Below are 25,916 nucleotides of genomic sequence, written 5' to 3' on the forward strand. Positions count from 1 at the left end.
GAAAGCCTGTGCACCAAGTCACATGACTTGATAATCCATCTGCATATACAGACAAAATAAGGGCATGCTCACTGTAAGGTAAATCAGTGAATTCACTGTTGTCATATGACTTTCTGAATTGAGAATCCCACATATGTCAAGTAGAGATGAGTTGTCACTGTAATAAAAAAATCGATCAAAATATCGAGAAAACCAAAGCCTGTGCACCAAGTCACATGACTTCACAAACTTAGTCCCCCAACTGGACCAACCACTTGGGTTTGAGCTTGTTTGTCCAGCTCCCGAAGCTTAGTTTTCTGTCAACCCCCCATTCCTTACCAGAGTCATCATTTTTACTGGACTTCTAAGAATTGGAATGCGACTCTTTCTTCTTTCCTGATGGAGATTGAAATTCTTTACGTTGAGGATCCCTATTTGACGAGGCCCAGTTACGGAAAGCTTTTCACCGACCTACCTGTTATGTTTTATGTGTTATTGAAGGCGGTAGTTCGTTTCACCGAGTTTAGTTTTTTGTCAACCCCTCATTCAATACCGGAGTCATCATTTGAACTGGACTTTTAGGAATTGGAAGGTGACTCTTTCTTCTTTCCTAATGGAGATTGAAATTCTTTGTTAATTAATCCCTATTTCACCAGCCCCAGTTAAGGGAAGCTTTTGACCGAGCTACCTGTTATGTTTTATGTGTTTTAAGTATTCACATAATTGAACATACATTAATCCATTTATTAATCCAGAACATTCATTAACTCATTGCAATTCAATAAAGAAAGTCAAGAAGTTCAAGTTCATAAAAAAAATACTTGAAATACATCCGTACGTTAGATTAACAACAACATTGTCTTACACTCTAGTAACGAACATATGACACAACATACATACAAACATATATGGAAGATAACGGTGTTTGATTTCTTATTCCTCATCTGATATGTAGTAGTCAGAGAAATATTTTTCATTATTTAAGACATTATTTCGCTCAGTCATTGTCAAATCTCGGTTGCTTGCTTCTGCCATTACGGTGGCTAGCTGAAGCATGAAATATCGACATCTCCGCATCAACATTCTATTGTTCTCCTTCTTAATTCTGGTAACTGCTATTTCATAGTCACTCACATTTCGTCTAGCCATGGTCAATGAACGACGATGAGGTATCGGTGCCCCAAAGTTACGTAGATCATTATACAATCCTTCTTGTTCTATTACCCTGAATGCCCATTCTGCTCGGATACCAGCATAATAATCCTTCGGACTTGAGTACTTTTCGCTCTTGTAGTCATACGTAAATGGAGGTAGCAGCCACACTTTCAGATTTCTTTGCCGGCGTGAACTTCCTGCACCTCTTGAAGACATTGTTCAAAAAATAAAAAAAGTTAATAATAATAGTAATTGTAGATATGTTACTATTGTTATGACTTCAACAAACATCATTCTGGGGTATTTATAGACATCATAGTGGGGGTTAACTAGAGGTGATCTGGTGACGATAATGCATCCTGGGGCACTATGGAATATGTGATACACGTGATATTATTTTATGTTATTCATTTCATGCAATTTTGAGTACCCGTGACTTTGTGTACCTGTGATGTAGTCACGGACGTGGTTGTCAGATAAAACAAAATGCAGTGAGTTGTCAAATAAACAAAATGCAGTGACTTGTCACATCGCCACATGAAACTATTATCTCATGCTATATTTTATCTCATTTTCACGATTGGAACTTTGCAGCCTATATTTTATCTTATTTTCGCTTAATGAATTTCACAGTCATCCCATTTTCATTGTTATTACACAATCGTTCATGATATTTTTTTACCAATATAATAGCATTTTCTACTTTTTTTCACAGTCGTATTAATGTGACTTACATGAATTCTTAAATGCATTACTGCATCACTGTATAAAGTCACATGCTCTAATATAATGTGAGGAAAAAAGTCACAACATATACAAGCATGGCAAAGTCAGAAAGTCACATGTATCACTGCATCACTGCATAAAGTGACATGCATCACTGCATCACTGCACAAAGTCACATGCATCACCGTGTCACTGCACAAATTAATAAAAAATAACAAATTAATAAATACATAAAAGTAAACAATATTGTAAAAAAAGTGGTTTGCACAATGGGTAGAAAAATATATTGTACCTATGATGTAGTCACGGACGTGGTTGTCAGATAAAACTGCTCGGATTGTAGGCTAGAGAATCACAATGCAATCCCTTCATATTCGAGCAGTGAGTTGTCAAATAAAACGAAATGCAGTGAGTTGTCACATCGCCACATGAAACTATTTTGCCATGCTTACTTTTGTAATACAGTAAGTAGTCACTTGGAATTGACGTTTTCAGTACATATAGGTGTTTTAAAAAAATTATAAATTAAATCAAAAATAAAAACAACGGCTTTAAAGTAATATTGTTCATAAACAACTATGAAACAGAGTGCAAGTAAATACACAACTGTCCAACTCAGTTAGACCTATAAAACTATCGTTATTTTTTGCACCAAACTAATAAAATGGTCACCTCATATGTAAACACGATTGGAACTTTGCAGCCTATATTTTATCTTATTTACAGTTAATGAACTTCACAGTCATCCCATTTTCATTGTTGTTATACAACCATCCATCATGTTTTTTTTCACCAACATAATAGCATTTTCTGCTTCTTTTCACAGTCGTTTTAATGTGACTTAGATGACTTCTGAAATGTGACGAAAAAACAAAGCATGTAAGTTGCGCTGCAGAAAGTCACATGCATCACGTAATCTGAGGAAGCATCGCAAAGTCAGAAAGGCACATGCCTTACTGCATCACTGCATAAAGTGACATGCATCACTACATCACTGCACAAAGTCACACGCATCACCGTGTCACTGCACAAAGTCAGATGCATCACTGCATAAAGCCACATACCTACCTACTGTGCCCATTGGAATTATGCAATTCATACAAATTTTGAGGGGGTGTCAGAACAAAATAACAATAAATTAATAACCATTACAATACACCTAAAAAGTAAAAAAATTTGTTAAAAAATAACAAATTAATAAATACAAAAAAGTAAAAAATATTGTAGAAAAAGTGGTTTGCACAATGGGTAGAAAAATATATTGTAGAAAAAGATTGTAATGTGAGGAAAAAATACACTTATTTTGATCATCCCAAACAATCTCTTAATTTTCAACTTCCATTTGAAGGTAAAGTTACATTTTTACAGTAGCCAGGCTGACACCATCTGCGGCACAATAGCCAATGTCACAGGCCCACCTCAAAGTTCATAACTTGACAAAAGTGGAGTCCTGCCAGCCAAATGCACTGTATAAGATTAGTGGCATGCATGCAATTCATAAAAGTCGAAGTGACAACTCCTATCAAGTTGATGCATAGTTGTTCAGGTCATCAAAGTTGACGTGACAACTCTGATACATAGTTGTCATAGTTGTTTACAATAATTTCATATATACAGCTACCATGTGTATATATGATATAAATATCGCATCATACCACAACAAAAGTTTTACAGCTATTTCCAGCGATATTATCATGACATATACGGTGGTTGATCTATACTCAGCAATGGGTCGCTATTGGGTTGCAGATGGAGATGAATTTCAATACCCATTAAATCCAAATTTGCGTTACTCACGTGCCACCGTCAATACCATGAGAGCTGAGTGGGAATTTCGCATAACTCGAGCAAACGTTCTCGTTGAGTTATGTCGTGAAGTTAATATTAAATTTCCTCGCCGGTTAGCCATGTGTATGCCAACTGACACTCCACAGTTGTTGCAAAGGGCATTACATCGTATCCGCGACGAAGTTAATCGCATGACCCAATGTTTGCAAAGGTCCTCACTAATGAAGACCGCAAATGAGCGTGCTGAAGATGGGTTAATGGATGATGCACACCAGTACTACGCGTGGAGCATGGATGTTATGTATGAATCTGATATTGAGATGTCAGATGATGATGATAATGAATGAAATTGTTTGGATGAATGACCAAACCATTTATGTTGTAATGAATTTGTAATGCTTATCCACGACTTATCAATGAAGGGAGATTTTTCAATTGTTTTTAGGCTTGAACAATTGTAATTTATGATTTTCTAAAAATAAACAAAAATCAGTTTTTAATTTTTTTGTAAACATAAACCAAAAACGTAAACGTTACCAAACGCTACCGTATTTATTTTTATTTTAGGGTTTAGGATTTATAATTTAATTCTTCAAATTAATTTAAACATCAATTTTATAAATGGTTGTCTGAATTTGTAAAATTGAGGAAAAATCGTAAATTACTATAAATAATGCACAGACTACGGATAATGATAGAGAGGTAGAGATGTGAAAGAGATTTGTGTGATTCATCAATATAAGTAAGAAAAAAAATTTGTGAAATTATAATTGCGAGTAAATAAGGAAGACACATTTACATCAGCTGTATAAGTTTGATTTACAAAAACTATAACAATTACCAAAAAAAAAAAAAGAAAAACTATACAGTCCATATCACAACCGCTAATGCCCTAACCTGCCCCCAGTCCCACAACCCCAACCGTGGACCTCCCTCTTCGGTCTCCTGCGGTAGACTCTCTGAATATTTGGCACTCCCTCCCCTACATGTGGCCCTCCAGTGACTGCCTGTGGCGCCTGTGCGTGTGACCCCCCTCTCCTGTATCTGCTGCCCCTGATCCTGTCTGTGTCTGTAGATCGGCCACTGTTGTGAGCTGTGAAACTCCCTCATCTGGTGCAACTGTGTCACGATCTGCAGCTCGACCTCGACCTCTGCCTCTGCCCGCACCCCGACCTCGGCCGCGACGTCCCCCACGACCATAACCTCGGCCTCTCCCTCGCGCTCTGGGGGAGGGCTCAATATTGGCCTCATCATCAACGTAGGAGATGTCAGTGAGAACTGCATCATGTGTACTCATGGGTGCAGTCGAAATAGTCCCCAGAAAAGTAGGTGGTAACTGGGTGGGTGGGGTAACAACATCATGCATGAATCGGGGCGCGGTCGAAGTACTCCCCAAAAAAGCAGGTCGTAACTGGGTGGGTGGGTTAACAACATCATGCATGAACCAGGGCGGTGTCCAATCAGGGTCAGGGTCAGGGTCAGCATGCTGGGTAAGATGTACGTGTGGGGAATCTGGTGAAATGTATGGGGTATAATGTGGTGGGGTCACTGCAGTCCAATGACCTGCTGTGGCTGGCGCTGAAGTGGGAGGCACTGACATGGACGGGACTGATGTGTCTGGAGCAGCTGCTGCACTGTGTACACCGTAGTCCCCAAAATGCAGACGATCTACCCGATGGGCATGCTGGATCCCCTCGTAAAATAACTCTCGGATCTCTGCAAGGGCCTGCAGACCAAGCTGTCCATCACGTCTGAAAAGGGCGTCCTCAGCCAAGTGATATGACCTCCCAACTCGACCCACCTGAACAAAAAATCAGATATATTAGGCTATAGTTGACTGGAAATAATCAATTATGATATTAACAATTATCTGACACATACTATGATACTCACCAATGCCTCGAGAGAAGGCCCAACTCCTTGATATCCAGCCTCAGACAGGTGGCTCAGATTACCGACAAGTAGGTGCGTATGTCGCCGATACCACAACATGTAAGGGTCGGGAGAGGGGAGGACCCCATCGCTCCACTCAGCCAGTACAATAGTGTCGCGACGGGCATCCCACAACTGTATGTATTGCATATGATGTACACTCCAGTCAATGCTGGCTCGGCCACGTCTGTCAGTCGCATGCAACCGCCACTCGGTGTCACACCGATCCAGTACGGACTGGACCCGACCAAACTGTCGGAGGACACGATCAGGGAGATGCCACTCAACCACGTCAAAACAAATGAGTGGCACTCTCGCCATCCATATGTCCTCACCCAGTCGGCAATAGTCTGGGAGCGTATCGAGGACCTCTGCATAAGGCTGCCAGATAAACTACAATAACGACAAGTCTATTAAAAATCGCTCATGAACATATACACTCCATATGACAATTAAAATTTAGGTATTTAAATTTGATACCTCGCCGTCTATCATCCGGTCAAGCTGGTCTCTATACACGACGACTACGTGGGTCGACACGACCTCGTGGCCCATGTCAACCCTCCACCGGCTACCTCGAGGTCTGGCCGGCAACTGCATGTCTCCCTCGCCGATGGGAACCTCACCAGGAGCAACCAGTTGCCGCCTAGACGGTGCAATGCGAATCAATCTCTCCCACGCCCAAATCCACAATAGTTCGAACACAATTACAATACTAATATATGCCATACAATATGAATTGACATGTAATAAAATTCTTACTAACCTGTAGCAAGACAAGGGGTCCTCCAATCCGATTCGCACCCACCTGAGCTGCTCGACATAGCATCCTATACAAGCATGCCAAAGCTGCGGCGCCCCAGCTGTACTGGCCGATCACGTCAATGTCTCTCAATAGTGGCAAGTACATCAGCTTGAGCAGGTTTTGTGACTTATCAGGGAGAAGTACCCCCCCCAATAAGCCACAGAATATATGCTCGAGCATGCTGATGTACTAACTCATCTGGAGCATGATCTGGAAGATGGCCCTGAAATTGTTCGGACAGCCACCTCACCCTCACTCTACCTGCCTGTAAGTCTGCAGGTGTAGGTGCTACTCCTAATAACTCAGCACATAGGGCTATCCACTGCTCCCTCGTCAATGATGGGTCAGGTCCAGTAATTGCTCGGCCATCAATCCGTAGACCGTATAGGACAGATACGTCCTGCAATGTGACGGTGGCCTCACCGGTCGGGAAATGAAATGTATGAGTCTCTGTGCACCACCTCTCGACGAGAGCAGTAATGAGTGGGTGGTCCAGTCTGATATGGCCTATACGATATACACCATAGAATCCCGCGCGTAGTAGACATTGCAAGACTCTATGGTCCAATGGATGGTCCCACAGGCCGGAATCTCCCCGCCGGCATGCTACCACGGCGCGTGCCTGGTCCTGCATAACAGAATAAGTAGTTTAAATTATAGCATTATCACGTAATATAAAACAAAATGCAGGATATTTTCATTGTAAGCGTAAAGTCCAACAAACGTTATTGCATACCAGGTCCTCCCATATACTGTCAGCCCGATGTGGATGACTAAAAAGTGGGACCTCATCAGGTAGATGTGCCATGAAGCCTGTACAGTTGAAAAACAAATACATTTTCAAAAACTGTATTCGTGAGCATGTAATTTAACTATAACAATTAAACAATTAATTATTCAGTACATGACGACTTGAAAAAGTATCAAATTTGTGTGGTCGATTATTTTAAAAGTATCAATTTGTGTGTCATTAACATGGAAGCAATTCACTAAAATCTAAAGTTTGCTTATTATGTGCCATTAAATATGATAACCAATTCAACGGAACCTATCGTTATGTACGCTATAACTAATATAGAAATCTTTTACAAAATCATTTTATGGTCTCAGTTACATAAGCTTAATAACGACCAATAACATGTCGATAGTTTTCGTACATAAATAATTGCGAACAACAAGAATGAGAATTTTTTTTCCAAACCTTCATTAGTGATTTTGGCATATTTGACAAAACTTCATTACATTTATGGCATATTTGACAAAACTTCATTACATTTATAGCATATTTGACAAAACTTCATTATTGATTTTGTAAGGTTTTTTTTTTTCCAATAAAGTATACAATTTGTAAATTACGTACATCTAGTTCAGAAATTGTAAATGTACAAAATGCTCGCATCGGTCAAACTATTAAAATCTTCAAATGGTAGAAGAACTATGTGATTTTAACTGAAATTTTGTAATAGACATTTTCAATCAAATAGAGAATAAAAAACATAGGCCTATGTGGTATAGTTAAATGTTTTTGCATTGTCATTTAGTTTAATTTATTTGTTTAGTATGTTAGTTGTAAATTTTGGAGGGCCTATCAAACAATTACAATATATAAAGAATTACAAAATAGAAATGATCTATTACAAATAAAAAATTATCTATTTAAATGTACGACCCTGTTTACAAATAATGAATTACAAAAGAAAAGAAAATTATCTATTACAAATAAAGAATTAAGAAATGATCTATTACAATATGTAAGTCACACATAGTCTTCATCAACCAACTCGTGCCGGACATGTTCGCCTGTCATGACCTGTCTGCTGGCACTGACTGCAACGAGTGGTGAAACGCCTATCTGATATGTCCATCTCATTCGGAATACGAGACATAGATGCACGACACCGTTTAACTTCTCGCAGACGCAGTACATTAGGCATTAAGGTCCACTGCGGATCAGCCCAATAATCTTGATGCGGTATTGGATTGAATTTAGTTTCCCAAACCCTCATGTATACAGGAAGCCTATATACTAGATCAACGTACTCGAATGGATTGTCACCGCATTCAGACATTACAGCGAGCATATGAGAACATGGATAGTGTCGTATCTTATATTTCCCACAACTGCACGTGGGTTGATTCATCCGCACAATTTGTGTATTGCGACCTCGTCCATGGCGAAAAGATGTTTGCACGTCAAACACGCGGCGTGGCCTATCAGAAAATTGTAATAGAAATTAATCAAGTTCATGTTTTTAGGTGTACTTAACTTGACAACATAATAACAACAATTTAGTTTATATTACAAACTAACCTGTCATATGATATCAACCTAAAAGTATTTGCCCTTGCGATGCCATCCTCAATAGTTTTTTGCATATCTCTAGGGTATTGAAACTCATTTCGTACATCTGTTTCAGCTTGGGCTCCCATCTCGTCAAAATATTTTACGAGCCGCCGAAATGTAAATTCAACCATAGCTGAGATAGGTAAGTTCCTTCCACCTTTCAAGACGCTATTGAAGCACTCTGCATCATTGCTGGTCAATACCTCCCACCGATGTCCACCGTCATACGAAAGGGCCCGCTCCTCAGGATTCATCCTGTAAACCCAATTGATGGCTTCTTGGTCAATAGCCTGTATTTGTTGTAAGTAACCATTACACTTCCGTCGTTGATGAGCACTCCCTACTTTCCATAGAAGTTGTTTGAGCTCCTTATTTTTGAACTTAGTGTTGAAGTTACTACAAACATGTCGAAGGCAGTGCCGATGATATCCAACAAATTGGAGCGAGGGATTCAGCCAATGCCGCCTCACAGCAGCTAAAATACTCTCAGCTCGATCAGATATCAAAGTCACTCCCTATCGATCCATGACAATATGTTCCTTGATATTTGCAATGAAGAACGACCAAGACTCCAAACTCTCCCTGTCGACAACAGCGAATGCAAGTGGTAATATTTTGCCATTGGCAGTGACAATCGTTGCTACAAGCAGCACACCAGTGTATTTCCCGTATAAGAATGTACCATCTATGGTTATAACAGGCCTACAATGTCTGAATCCATCGATGACGGGTTTGAAAGACCAGAAAACAAAGTGGAAGACGGGCATAATGGTTGTACTTCCGGTATATTTGTGCTTTCATTGCACGATGGTGCCAGGATTAGATGTTTGTAATGCATACATGAATTTAGGCAACATCCTATATGATTCATCCCAATCCCCGAATACCATTCTAATTGCCTTTGCCCTTGCATGCCACGCCTTCTTGTATGATATACTATAGTTCATGGTCATTTTTATATTTTCGATGACATTCTTAATAGGTATATCAGGTTCATTCTGCATACGACAAACAAATTATTTTGGTGTGAACACTTTAAACAAACAAATATGTATATAAATGTAAACATTTATTTTGTATACTCACCGCAACTTGTCCCAAAAGATGAGAAGCAATGTAACTGGAGCTAATATTTGTGTGGTCCCTGTTCATTCGTGGGTATAAACAATGATGAGGACCCCTATACTGCTTTATTTCAAAAAGACCATGTTTCCTACTAAGAGATGCACGCAACCACCATCTACAATCGTGTTTGCAAGCACACACCCAAACGTCTCGCTTGGAGGTTACGACTTTATACTCTCGATTATTTGTTGCATGGTACAATTTCATAGCATGTATCAGTTGCTTCTTATCAACAAAAACCATCCCTTTGTCCAACTCTGGATTTTCAGCATTCCAGATTCGGTTACGGGGAACGACATCGCGGTTACTAATGTCAAAATCACAACCTATGTGAATGTTTTCATAGAAAGGGATTTCAGGTCTAGGTGGAATGGGGGCATTCTGAATATCAACGGGAGCGTCGGCATCATCTTCTTCATCATCATCATCATCTGATCCACCCAATAAATTTTCTTCATCACACATTTCATTCTCATCATTGTCTAGGGCGACATCAGGACCGTACATGTCACTGTCAGCAAACTGCACAGAATTAACCGTTTCAGCCATATTACCAGCAACTTCAACTGGAGTGGTATGATGACTGTAGGTGGGCACATCTTCGGTGTTATTGTGAAATTTAGTCTCGTATCCACCACGTGAACTTGATTCTCTACCATGGCCATGAAATGTCTGTTGTGTGTAGCCAGCTGCATAATATTCATTCGATTCATACATACGAGACTGAAACGCTGTCGTGTCAATCCCATGTGTCAGCAATGTAGTGAATGGATGAGAATCCATCTGTGTTATATTCGGAAGATTTTGTACAACCTGTTTCTCAATGTACACTTCCAAACAATTTGGTGGTTGGAAACTTCCACCGATACTTAATACAGTATTCAACGCCTCATCGTCATTGATCGGCAATATTTTGTATTTGCTGGTTGCTTGCCACTGGCGATAAGGATATCTGCATTTGAAGATCAATCGGACTGTTTCCCCGTAACTTGCCACTTTGGACATAAACATCTCCTCCAAATTGCTAAGTGTGGTGCCAAGTTGCACCCCATATATCCCTTTCGGCTCAGCATCATATGATGCACCTTCATTGGGATCCCGAATTATGTTTCCCCCCCAGTAGAAGATAATTGGAACAGTTGCCATATACTTGTTTCAATGAAACAGTAAACATTAAAATATGAGCAATATACATATATCGAAACAATGTCCATATAACCACAAGCATTATTATCAGCATAATAAAACAACCTTACCATTGCGGCAAGGGTCTCCCTATTACAATATGATCAATTTTTAAAAGGCCTTCACTGAAAATAAATAAATAAATAAATAATAATAACTCTACAGAACCGTTAATTTACGCAACGATTTAATCGTACTTTGTATTCATCGGGATCCCGAATTAGTGCTTTGTATTCATAAAAGATGTGAGTCTAGGTATAGGGCTTGTAAAATGTTTACCTTAAAAAAGGTTCATGTTTCTTTAATGGTAAATGAAAAACATTTAAAAACTTAAGAGATGAATATGATAGTGTAGATGAAACCAGAGAATATAGGTTTATCGTTGACTAAGGGAGTTTGAGGTGGAATTTGCACTGAAGAAGATGAAATCAGGTAATTTATTAGGATAAGATTGTTTCCCTATTGAGGGTTTGGAAATGTTTAGATAAGGAGGAGTTTGTCTTGATTGAAAAAATTCTTTAATAAGATTCTAATGAGTACAAAAATGTTTGATGAGTGGAGAAAAAGTATTTTAGTACTTTATTTATAAAAATAATGGAGAGTTGAGTTCATACCCTTATTTGCCTTCGTCAGGGATGAGTTCATACTTGGGAGAATATCTCATGGTGTGGGTTATTCATTGATGATATTGTTCTAGTTAATGAAACTAAGGAAGGAATCAACAAAAATGTAATAATGACTTATAATTATATAAATCAAAATAAAAATTATAAAAACATAATGTTCAGATTTTCCTTTTCAATGGTGGCGGACAGTCACAAAGCGGAAGTGGCGATAAACCCCTTTGTTTAATACCCATTTCAAAAACTTTTTCTAATTTTTTTAAGTTTTGTACGAAAATTTTAATTTCTACTATAATGCTATTATATGTATTACAAATTCAGCTCATTAAATTTTTTAAAATTTCTAAGACAAGATTATAAAATTAAATGTTAGTATTTTATGATGAAATTTCATCAAATTATTCTAATATCAAAGTTAATATTTTTTATAAAAATTAATAATTTTATTGAATGTATATTAAAGATAATACATGATATAGCGGTTTGGTTTTATTTTTTTAATTATTTTTTGATTTTTTTGAAAAAATATAAATAAATTTGACAAAAATAAATTGTTTGGTTTGATTTGCAAATGGTTGTGAAAGAATGTGGCACCTCCCAAAATTACACTTTTTTGGTTGGTTAGCTTGGAGGGGCAGAGTGCAAAATGATCTTACATACAATTTACAAGTGAGTATGTGCTTATATGCAGACACCTGCAATAAGCTATGTCCTAAAGTATGGATTTCGATAGTTAACAACTAAGTGGAAACCTTTAGCTAAACCCAAATGAAAATAAATTCTAAGAATTTGTAATCATATTCTGGGTGTCGGACCCCAAATATAGTGAAATAAACCAAACGAAACTATACCAAAATATTATTATTTGAATAAAATAGAGTCAAAATTAAATATTTTGAGAGAACATGATATTTTCATTTATTATTTTGAAGTCAATAAAAATATTTATTTTTTAATAAACTAGAGTCAAAATTAAATGCTTTGAGAGGACATGATCTTTTCATTTATTATTTTGAAGTCAATAAAAAATGGTTTATTTAATAAAATGGAGTCAAAATTAAATATTTGAGAGAACATAATATGAATTTGAATGAGGAAAAATTCCAATTCATGAGTAACATAATATGAATTATCGGTTTATGAGTAACATAACTAATAGTTTGTTTGATATTTTTTTAATGAGGAAAAATTATTAGGTACTCTTGGAAAGTCATGCGTTTATGTTTTTCAGTAATCATCCATTGCCTTTAAGTAAAAATTGATTTATTGACCTCTTAATTTATAAATAATATGACTAAAAACTTGTTTGATATTATTTTTTTAATGATTTCTTTGACTTTTTTATAAGTTGAAAAAGTTAATATGAAATTGGGTTGCTTTTTATTTTTTATTTTTAACGAGTGATAAACATAATTTTTTTTATCAATTTTAATTTTTTAAAAATTAATTTTCACAAAATAATGTTTTTTGGGTGAATACAAAATAAGGTAATATTCCTTACAGTGTACCATAATATCTATACAAGTGATTGGACTTACAGATTTTCGTAAGTCAGTATTATTTGGGTGAGTGGCAAATCGAAAATGAAATTTACCTACTTAGTTCTAGATTAAGCCAACCAATTGATGTACAAACTGAATAAAAAATTCAATATACAACCATAAAGTGAACAATTCATGCTATGTATATTAGTAATTATGTGTAACAAATAAAGAATACTCTAACTGTATATATGATTAAAGCAAATTGACTTTAACACATCAACTTCATATATAACATATACAAAATGAAAAACATTATACAAATTCATAAATTTTATAAATTATTCTTAATAATTGATATATCATGTACTAATAAATTTTTTAAAATTAAAGCATGAATTATGTCAATGATGTAATAGGTGTTATACTAGTAGTTAATTTTTTTTTATAATACAAATTTATTAATATATATAACATTATCAATTTAAAATAGGGATAATTGGTGAACAGTCCACACTTGGTGAACAGTCCACACTCATGGGGCCATATGTTATTTGGTTCATGAAAAATTCCAAATTCCAATTCAAACAAACTCTTAGTTATGTTACTCATAAATATCTGAATTCATGAATTTCATAAAATGATTTTCAATTCTCAATTCTCAATTATATGAATTTCATAATATGACATTAACAATTATCAATTATATGAATTTCAATTTTTTTAATTTTATTCTTAGTTAAAAAAAAATTACTTTTAAAGCCCTAATTTCAAAACCTAATTTCCTTTTAATTCCTCTAAACAAGCAACAAATAAAATTTCCATTTCAACAAATATAGGTTGATTTATACACAATTCAAAATTCCAAAAAAAATATAGGCATTTTGATTCACAAGCATAATTTCAAAATTCCAATTTCTGCTTTCAAATATCAAAATATAGACATTTCATAATTCCAATTCAACAAATATAGGTGAAGAAGATGCTTTTGTGTATAGATCAAATATAGACATTTAGCTCAAAATGTCTATATTCCAATTCAACAAGTATGGCATCTAGCTCAAATATAGGTGAACAAATATTGGTGAAGAAGATGTCTATATTTTCTTCAGAAGATGATTTCGAAATATAGACATTTCAAATTATTCACAAACATAATTTCTGATTTCTGATTCAGAAGCAAAATTCCAAACCCTAACATTTTCACAACACTGATAAAAAACCCTAACACATTACAACCAACACATTTAGTAATTGACATTTAAAACCCTAACATTCACATTTTCACAAACACACATTCACAAACACAATAAATAAATACATAAAATTCAGAAAAAAAGACAGAGCCATACCACGGAGACAGAGACAGAGACAGAGAGTGAGAGCAGCGGGAGAGCGAGAGCGACAGTGAGAGTTGAGCAGAGGGAGATCGAGAGCTGAGTGTGAGAAGTGTAAAAAACGTGGCTTGGGTGTGTTTTATGCTGTCTGAAAGCGTTATTAGAAATGGCGAGTTTGTAAGTGCACAGTGAAGGCGCTATTCGGAATAGCGTTTTCTTCACAAACCAAATGAAGTACTATTTGCAACAGTGAAGGCGCTATTCGGAATAGCGTTTTATTCACAAACCAAATGAAGCGCTATTTGCAACGGCGTTTTCTTAATCAAACTCGCTAATTGGAATAGCGATTACACTGTTCATCAAAATTCGACCTCCTCACAGTAAAAGTGCGAATCCGAATGGCGCTTCAGCTTATTTTGGGAATTTCGTCAGAAGTTGACCTAGTTTGGGAAATACAATGCAAAAGAGGCTTATTTTGGGAAAAAGCCCTTCGACTCCTCTTCTTCGACACACAGCTTATGCATTCCCAGATGACCTCTTTTGTACAGTTTACTTTTGTAGATGATAAATTGGACGGCTATTCACCGTATTCCCCCTTTGTCCTTGGCATTTGCCCCTAGTAGATAAATCTTCTTTTTCAAGAAGTTCCAAATATCGTAGTACCAAGGGTTTTTGTCTTGTGCTTCATCTATTACGGTGATAGTCTCATAGGCCGCGCATGTATCTCTGCTCAATGATAAGTGGACGCATCCGGATTCCAAGCGGGATGTCTATCATAGAAGATAGAGTTGATAAAGCATCAACGAACCTTTTGTTCTCTCTCAGTAGATGCGTGAAAGTCAGCTTTTCAAACCTAGGAATCCGAACATCTAGGGTCTGGCGATAAATCTTCATATTTTCTTCTTTGACCTTCCAGTCTCCATTTGCTTGATAAACAACTAGGTTTGAGTCCCCGATGACGTCCAACCTTTTTTCCCCTAGTTCCAAGGTGGCTTCCAAACCAGCAATACAGGCCTCATATTCTGTTTCGTTATTGGATACCTTGAACCGAGTTTGAAGGCTAAAGGTATATGGGAGTCGTCAGTTGTTATCAGCAACACACCTATCCCATAACCATACTGATTGGACGCTCCGTCAAAGTACATCGTCCAAGTCTCCTCCTCTACTTACAGAATGGCTTCATTTGAGAACAGGTACTCCACCGCTTCATCCCCTTCTACTGTGTGATCTTCCAGGAACTATGCTACAACTCTCCCCTTGACTGACTTGCGGGTAACATACTTGAGATCAAATTTGGAGAGAAGAAGCAACCAACGGGCTAGCCAATCCGTAAGCACTGGTTTCTTAAAAAGATATTTGATAGGATCTAATCTTGAAACCAGGATTACATAGTGAGCTAACAAGTAGTGCCTCAACTTCCTAGTAGCCCATACCAAGGTTAGGCAAGCTTTCTCCAACAGAGTGTAGCGGGTCTCATAATCTAGCATTTTCTTACTCAAGTAGTAGTTGGCTTTCTCCATCCTATCCTTAGATTCCTGAGCAAGCATGCATCCCATTGTGGTGTCTGTGACTGACAAATATAGAATCAAAGACTTCCCTGGCTCTAGCAGCGACAACACATGCAGATTCTGAAGGTATTGCTTAATCTGCTCAAAGGCATTGACATCGATCATCCCTTCGAAACTTCTTTCCTTTCTTCATGAGACCAAATAGTGGTTCACAAGTCAAGGTTAATTTAGAAATAAACCATCTTATGAATTGCACTTTTACCCAGAAAGCCTCACACCTCCTTTTCAGTCCTTGGTATTTCTAGGATGGCCTTGATTTTGGAAGGATCTAGTTTGATGCCGTCTGTGTGATGAAAAAGCCCAACATTTTCCCTGCTGTTATGCCGAAAGTACATTTCTACGGATTCAACCTCAGTCTGTATTCTCTAATCTGTTGAACGAATTTCTTCAAAGCGGTGTGCCCTCTCTTTCTTTGGACATAACAATCATGTCGTCCACGTACACCTTGACCTCTTTGTGGATCATATCTTGCAGAATAATGGTCGCAGCCCTTTGATAGGTAGCCCTAGCATTCTTCAGCCCAAACGGCATAACCCGATAGCAGTAGGTACCCCACGGCATAGCAAACGCAGTTTTCTCTCTGTCCTCGGGTGCCATCAGAATCTGGTTATACCCGAAAAGTCTATCCATGAAAGATAGCAATGCATGACCTGCAATGAAGTCCACTAATTCATCGATGTGAGGTAGAGGAAAGTCGTCCTTCGGACTGGCTCTGTTCAAATCCCAAAAGTCCACACACACTTGAATTCTACTAGCTTTTTTTAGCACTAGGACAATGTTGGCCAACCAAGTCGGATATTCATATACTAACAAGAAACCTACTTCAATCTGCTTGGTAACCTCTTCTTTGGAAATTTGTGTAAAAGTTGCGATTGAACTCTTATTGTTGATCTTTTAGATTGGGTCATAATATGAAACCAAATTTGGGTAAATGAATTGTTAATGGTTGTGGCTTGCTTTTCGTGCACCTTTCGGATACGACTAGCCCCACAGTTCGGACTCTCGTAGTTCTGAATCTGATTTCACAAAGTGCAATGTGAAATAGTGAAAACACAAAAGAGTCCAAATCTAGCAATTCTTTTCGAAAATTAATGTTTGAATCAAATGCCAAAAATGGACTACTTTGCAAGATTTCAAGATTTCAGAGTCGCCACCTAAATATTTTTGAGAAATTTAGGAAACCCGAGACTTGTGCCAAAGCCCACTTATCCGCCATCACCAAAGTGTCTAGGCTTAGGAACTTAGGTATGAGAGGGGAAGGTCATGAATTGAGCACCCCACTCGCCCGATCAAAGATCAGCCTCTACTAATCATGATGCAATTTTTGTTTATGTTATATGTTCTTGTTTCGGTTTTAGTAGACTAACATTACTAGGTGACGCACACAAGGTATAGACTAATTTGCAAAAATTGGAACATTTGATTTCATGTTTTATTTGAAAAATGTTTGTGAATATGTGTAGACACCCCATTTTTGACTGTCCTCAAGGCTTGGACGTCATCACTTGTGCATTTGATGATTGTGTTTGTTTTGTTCATTTTGAGTGCTCGAAGTCCTCGGCAGAACGCCCTATCTTTGAGCCTTCGAACCTTGTCCTTTCTGTGCCTTGCTTGGGATCAAAACTTGGTGCCTGGAACTTGTGGTGACCTGTCGGCCACCACCAGAGACTGTCGGCCATGGCTTGTGCTTGTCGGCCATTGGTGTAGCTGGTCGGCTACCAGTGGTGGCCGATGGCCACCAGTCCCTTTTTCCAGATATTTTAGATATTTTTGACAGCTATGCCAACTGTTAACACATTGAGCTACATCTCCCTACATGTCACGACCCAAACTCGCCCTTAAAAGTTTAGGTCATGATTGGCCAATACTTGGCCTCCAAACAAAAATCCAACAAAATATTCGTAAAATAATAGGGCCTAAAGCAGAAACTAATGATAACAAAACGCCCATAGAGCAGTGCATAAATGCCAAGACTAAAAACATGTGACATCCTATATAGATATATATACGTCATACACAGTCCACAATCAACTAGTCCCAGTTATGTACCAAAAGTTAATAATTTAAAAGTTATACATATTAGCAAGATATTGAACAAAACCAATGACCCAACAATATGCGATATAAAAGAAATTCCCCAAAAAGGCAAAAGGCTTCCACTTGGGAAGGCTCGATACAACAGGGTCAACAAAGCACCTAGAGTTGACCTAGGGCTGTCCTTCATGCTGATCACCTACATAAACATATATAAAAACAAAGTGAGCAAGGCTCAGTGAATAATAATAATGTAAAGAGATTCGTGTGAATAAGCATATGTCTTAGAGAATATTTATCTAACGTTACATGTCTCCTTCGTCATATTCCAAAATGGCCTCGGGCCCGACATAGTACAAAATGGCCTCAGGCCCAACATAAAGCAAAACGGCCTCAGGCCCAGCATAATGCAAATGGCCTTAAGCCCAAACGTATCTTGTCGTATCACTGTATCTTATCATGGAGTAGATGGAACATCGACATGTCTCCACCTCTCCTTGGGCCCAATACATGTTTTTATGGACCCAAGAGGTGACTCGTACAGGCCCTATAGGTGACTCCCATTGTAGTACTTAGTTTTGTACAACACTTTGTTCCATACCCAAAACTCATGAGTCTTAAAGACTGAATAGTTCATGTCACAGTATAACGAAATAGCCTTAGGCCCATCATATCTTATTATAGGTCTTGTAAACCATTTATTCATGTAAAACATAATTCCAGGTTGTCACAATAGTTATGCATCCCAATAAATATAAATGAACCTATCTGCACAACGCTATACTCACCAGCAAAAATACATGGCTTATAGCACCGTTTATCCCAAATATGCCATTCACCATCATAATGCATGAACCATAATCTCGAACGTGCGAAGCACAGTCAAGGTACGTAATTCATAAACAGAAATACAGATATATATATATATATATATATATATATATATATCGTCACACTATTATTACTCACAGTGATGTGGATGAGCAGCGGTTCCCTTTGGCAGGTGACCTACACAAGGCACATGCACATAGTATATAAGTTATCCACTTTTCTGTAGTCTTGTTTTAGGTCCGGTTCATACATTCTCAATCAGTTCTAAGCATTTTAGAAGGATCACATGCACACATTAACAGTTCCAGAAGGTTAAATAGGGGAAAAGAAGCTGACAGGGTCCTGTACATGCGGCCCTGGGTTCTGCTTGAGCAGTCCGAAAACTCCACAATTTCAAGCTTTCAAAAAATATTCATATGGCCCAAATCAAGCAAAATTCATTTCAAAACATAACATATAAACATAATAAACATGAAACCTATACTCAAATTGATCATAACTCATTTTAATTTGACATCTACACCTCTAATTTCCATAGTTCCTTCATCTTCTTTACCTTCATATCCACAAACATATACATACATATATGTATAAGTTCAAAACATGCCAAAAACCAAAGATGAAAGGGTAGTGACCCACACTCTAACTCAAAACAACTCAAAACACAAAAATCAACCCTTAAATTAGCCAAATCCAAAGACTACATCTTCAATTTCATGAAATTGGTTAAGTTAAGATCATAACCCAAAACCCTAACTCCCATACATATAGAAAACTTCATTTTAAAGTTTGATTCTAACCAATTAAAGAAAGATTTAGGGTATTTATGACTTACTTTGGGCTATTTTCTTGATTTCCCTTTTCAATTTGTCAAATCCACAAGCTTTAAGTTGAGCACTCTCCTTCTCTCTTTTTTCTCTTCTTCTCTCTCTTTTCCAGGAGATGGTTTTGGTGTTTGGTTGAGTCTATACCACTTATAAGGCTTAAGGCTCAAATATATATATATATATATATATAACAAGTCTATGTATCTATATGGCCAACCAACCTAACTTAGCGAATCAGATGAAATTTCATTTTCAATTAAACCTCACAGATGACTCTAAAAATTATACTGATCATAATTATGTATTATGTTCTAGTTTCTGAAGCCTCTAAGACCTTCAATTTGCAATGCAAAGCTAACCACCAAAACATACCTTAACGAATCAGACAAATCAAATTTCCAATTAACTTTCCCGAATGGCTCTAAAATTCTCATTAGCATGTCCATGTATTCAATTTCAGTTTCTGAACCCATGAAGGCCGGCAATTCCAGTTTTAAAGTCGTAACTCAACAGATAATTCCTTAATTCAACAGATATCATCAAATTAAAGCACAGAAACCAATAATTAAATAAAGATAATTTTTTGATACGCATATCGGGGTCGTTACACTACACGTGTATGGTGGGATGTTTCTAAGCTCAAGGCATGTTTTTCTATATATAGGGGGTTCCTCCCCCATTTTTGAGGGTTAGAAAATTTAGAGCAAAATCTCTCTCTCTCTCTCTCTCATAATTTTGTGCCTAAGTGCTTGTTTTCTCTACACTTTTACATACACTACCTTATTTTTAATTTTTTATGCTCTAACTTTTGTCTAAGTCGTCCTTTTTGGGTTTTCGGCCTAACAAGCCTCTCAGGGGTAATATTTCTTCAACTTGTCCATATTGATCGGCTATGAGAACTCCAGGCCATCCAAGTCCGTAAGAATTATTGCTCCTCTTGACTAGATTGACTTGATTATATAAGGACCAGTCCAATTGTGTTTGAACTTGGCCCTAGGGTCATGAATGGGAGCTCGGTTGTCTTTTAGTATCATATCTCCTTTTTAAAGATTTCTAAACTTAACTTTCTTGTTAAAAACCCTAGCAATTTGGCATTGGTAGCCTTGGACATGATACAATGCCCTTAGTCTTCTCTCATCAAACAACTTTAGCTCCTCAAACCTACGTTGCTGCCAATCTGCCCCTGCTATTTGACACTTAGCCATGACCCGTAGCGAGGGCACTCAAATTTCAATTGGCAAAACAACCTCCATCTCGTAAACAAGATAATAGGGGGTTGCCCCTGTAGATGTTCAGATTCAGGTCCTGTTGCCCCAAAGTGCAAATGGCAATTTATTTGGCTAGTCTCTGCAGGTTTCAACCATCTTTTGCAAAATTCTCTAGCCTCGACAGCTCCGTTGGTTTGTGGCCTATAGGTTGATGACTTGTGGAAAGCCACATTATATTTCTCAAGCAAGTCTATCACTTCTTTCTTGAAGGCGACCCATTGTCGGAGATAATCTTATTTGAAACCCCATACCAGCAGATGATATTGTTCTTGATGAACTTAGCCGCATGCAACGCTTTCTATACAAAGTAGGACTGGGTCTTCACCCATTTTGTGAAGTAGTCAATTGCTACCAGGATGAATTCATGCTTGTTTGACCCCTTTGGCCTAACTGGGCCGATAACACCGGCTCATCAGATCCGTCAGTCACAAGTCACATCACCTCCATTCAGTTCGGTAGACTCATGACGACACAGAGTTCGGAAGAGATTGTGGTCATGGCAGCGGCACTAAACCAGGGAATCGCCATGCATGGTGAGACCAACGTTGAAGTGCAACACCCACTCAGGTCACCTGCTGCACATCCAATCTGGGAACCCCAATTATTTCAAACCCGTGAGCCCACAACTTTTGAGCTGATGGGAATGATTGGCGACCTTCAGAGATCTATGGTTGATTTACCCTACGGAATGTCGGTTCTGCCACCGACCACATCATATGCTGGAAATTTCATGCCAGAAGAGCCCCCGCTATTAGGGAAAATTGTAATTGAACTTAACCAACCTGAACCCATCCTAAGTATAGACAATGGCATGTCAACAACAACTGGGTTTCGCACTGATGTAGCAACCCAAACCTTTGACCGAGCTGAGGCGAGCGGTATGAACAAGGTAGGGGCAGACATGGATCCCTATGAACAACTCCTGTGGGCTGTTGATGTTTTGAAAGCTGGGGGCTAAACAAACAGCAGGCGCTCACTGTTGTTGCAAAAACTATGAATGACACTTTCCCCGCTCAGATCGAGGGCAGTTCAAGCCAAGGGGAGAACAGAGAGAAGGGCCGTCATACCGGAAATGATCCTGTTAGCTCAAACCCTGCACCCGGGAAAGATCAGAAAGCGAAATCAGCACCTGCTAATCCCTTTGCTAGTACGTCCAGCAAAAGTCCACAAACCTCGAAGTATTTACCCCAAGGTCGCAAGGTCTTCCATGCCCTCTATATGCCTTTGTCCAAGGCGCTTCAAATCCTTGCTGAAAAAGGACATCTTAAACGCCTCGAGTCTCGGCCTCTCCCTAGTCATCTTCCACCTAGCCATGACACTACCCAGTACTGTGCGTACCATCAACAGGCCGGTCACACCACCGATAACTGCTTCCGTCTTTGCCACGAAGTACAGGATCTGTTTGACAATGGGGTCATCCTCCCACCAAGCTCAGCAAAGTCTACCATCACTGGATCAGTGAACTTCGAGGGTAATACAAGTATGTGATCAAGAGATGAACCACCTACAGGTGGCGCTCGGTTACTGCAGATGTGGCGTATGACACGCACTATTTTGAGCATTTGCAAATGCTAGTTTTTGTCGTTTCTGACTTGGGTGTTGAGTCAGTTCTCTGGTTTTGTTTTCAGTTTGTCTCTTTCTACTTTAAGTCAGTATTTTTGTTTTAGGTCTGTCTTGTTGTATCGAGTCAGTCCTATTGTATAGGAGTCGGGTGATTCCGGGGATGTTACCTCGGGCATCACTATTTTGTTTTGTGTTTGTCTTTTTGCCTTCTTTTGGGTCTGTTTCTGTCATGGAGCCATTTGTACCAACAGATCTGAATAAAACAACAGTAATTCTCACACTCTTGTGTTTGTTTCTGCCTTGTGCCAGTTGTGCCAAAGTTTTGAATGAAACGGCAGTGCATTTCACCTGCTCTTTTGTGCCTTGAAATTATTGCATTGACCTAAATTTTTTCAAAACTTTTTGAAGAATGTGTTGAAAACAAAGAGGAAGGAATTCCTCGAGATTTGCAAAAACTTGATTAATTTAGAGAAAGAGATGTGTGCTAAGCCCTTAATGAATGAGATCATGTTTGTTAATGTGAGTACTGAGAAGGATCCTAGCTTGATCCGAATTGGTTTTACACTGTCTTCACAGCGAGCGATTTGTCGATTTCTTAAAAAATTTCAAAAAATGTTTTGCATGGTCTTGCGAAGACCTGTGTGGAATCACTCTTGAGATTGTGCAACCTAGGATCGCTCTCAGCCCCAAAACTCGACCCATGGCTTTCAGACCTTAAACTTAGATTCAGAATGTTCAACGGTCAACCACAATGTAAGGCCCGTGTGGCCAGATCAGAAGCAGCCCATGAACTAGGAGCAAGAATATCAGATGTGATCAACGGAAGCTTGTGAAGCTGGATCAGAAATTGCCCTTGAACCAGGGGCAAAAAATATCAGATGTGCTCGAAAAGCCAAAGATGGATCATTTTGCAAACTAATGAAGACTGGCAAGAATGCCAAATCCCAGTAGGGAGGAAAATAAGAAAGTATTGCTGAAGGACAATCGAGCTCCTATCCACAACACTAAGGGCAAATTCAGCCCCCATTGGATGGACTTCTACATCATCAGTGAACAACAGCCATTCTCCTAGATTCAGATGGCTTCGAGATCTCAAAACCATTTGGCATGGACAAAGCTACACTTTTACCCTTGAGAGGCTCGCTGGGCCGAAAACCCGGAAGGGCGACCCAGGCAAAAGTTAGAGCAAAAAAAACAAAAAAAAAAAAGAAGAACAAAAAAAAAATGCAAAGAATGAAAAAAAAATGAAAAGAAAATGAAAAGATGAAAAGAGAAGAAAACAAAGCTTGCAAGGTTGAAAACCCAGAAGGGCGGCCTTGGCAAAAGTTAGAGCATAAAAGGAGAGGTTAATACCCGAGTGTACCTTAACCTGAACTACGTAAGGCTTGATTCCCATGTTTGGGATACGTAGGCAACTTCATGCTGAAGTCCAGCCACAAACACTTCCAAATCAATTGTGTCCATGTAATGGTTTTAATCATCTTTGCCTTCTCTGTATCCGAGATTTCGGTTGTGATCATTACTCTGACGACTGATTACAATGCGCTGTGGTGCCATGAAGACAAGGGGAAACTTTCCGTTGCTATACAATGTGTTGCGGTGCTATTCAAACAAGGGGCAACTTTCCGTTGCCATGCAATGTCCTTCAGACAAGGGGGAGTTTTCTATTGGTTTAGATCTAAGGTTGCACATCTCAAGAGTGGGTTCCAAGCTCGTTGAGTAATGGCCATTTGTAAAAATAGTTTTTGAGAATTTTTATTAAAGTTGACTAACTTTCTCAAAAATTATTCCATTTTTCCAAAACTGGACCATGCCTTGGACCCAAAAAGGAAAATTTTCAGTGCTCATAACCTAACTTGCATGATTTTCAAAATCGAAAAGGTGAGCAAGTGTGTTAATCTAACTCTCATATTGGTCAAAATTGTTTTAGTAGAAAGCCAAAAGCAAAAAATGGTCAAAATGATGAACTAGGGACACAGTTGAGTCAGGTGTTCTGTCTTTTCCCCATTGTCAACATACTTGCTAGAAAGGGCACCGTATTTGCCAAGAAGGGCACAACTGATGCTGTCAACAAAGGGCTGAAAGCTCTCTCATCCTCCAAGAAATGAGGTATCAAACCAAGTGCGAAGCACGAATTGGAATGGATCAAGATACTCCACTCCCTCATTCGGGGCATCGACTAGACGTCACCGGAAGAAATATCCTCGAGCTGGTAATGTTGGGCATGAACCCACAACCTCTTGTTTATCCATCAACCACCCAGGAGAGGGATAAAAAAATCAGAGAGATTGAAGAATAGAGAGGTGTGCGTTGAGAGAAAAAGTGAGAAAAGGGCTTTTTAAGAAAAACAGAGCCTGAGGGCCGAGTGATGTGAGAATCACAAATAAGAAAGGGTGGGAAACAATACCCGGAGAAATTGGCTCCTCGTGATCTGAGAGGTCCCTTGTCTTTGGGACACGTCTGAGTGTCGTGTCTGTTGTGTTGTTTGTCCCGATTCTTGTTTTGAGTCATTTCGAGTGTTACTCGATGTGTTTAGGTTGTTTACCTTTTGTTTTTCTTTGTTGAGTCATTTTGACTGCAGTCAGTTGCAGGCTCAATACCCAGTTGAGAACCCCTTTCTCATTTCAAATTCAAAAATAAATTGTTTTGTGCTCAGAGTGCTGTGCCATTCTCCACATTTGTGCAAAACAGAATTCGTTCTTTCATAAACTGCAGGGTTCAACCCAGGTCATGTCAGAGCAGTAAAACAAGGACCTATTTGAAGCTATGGGTTCCGGTTTGCGAAGCAAAAGAAAAGAGGAAAAATTCAGAGCATCTGAGTTTGTTTTGACTTCTGCAAGTTCTGTCTTTACATTTCGTGTGTTCAGAATGAGCAGTGTTCAAAATGCGCTGCGTGTTCAGAATAAGCCGTCTGCAGAATAAACAGAATACTGTGTTATGGGCTGTGTGTTCAGAATGAGCAGTTTTCAGACTGGGCTCGGTCATGAATGGTATTGTATGTACTGTTCATTTGGAGAAGTTTCGGTTCACTTTTGACTGATACCTTTCTCCTCTCGCATTTGGGCATGCGTTTGGATACCCTTCCTCTCTCGCGTTTGATACGCTAAGAGGTTTTCCTTCTTTTTCAGAAACATGGGGTTGTTTCCCTATGTTTCTCCTTCTCTGGTTAAGAGCATTTGGAATACGTTCCAATGCTCGCACCATTTCTGAAATATGGGGATATGTCCCTATATTTCCTTCTTTTTTTGAGACATGGGGATACGTCCCTATGTTTCTCCTTTTCTGGTTTAGAGCATTTGGAATACGTTCCAATGCTCCTACCATTCCGAAACATGGGGTTGTCTC

This window comes from Camellia sinensis, chromosome 12 (assembly GCF_055761805.1).
Source record: "Camellia sinensis isolate YWXY chromosome 12, ASM5576180v1, whole genome shotgun sequence".
Lineage (NCBI taxonomy): Eukaryota > Viridiplantae > Streptophyta > Magnoliopsida > Ericales > Theaceae > Camellia > Camellia sinensis.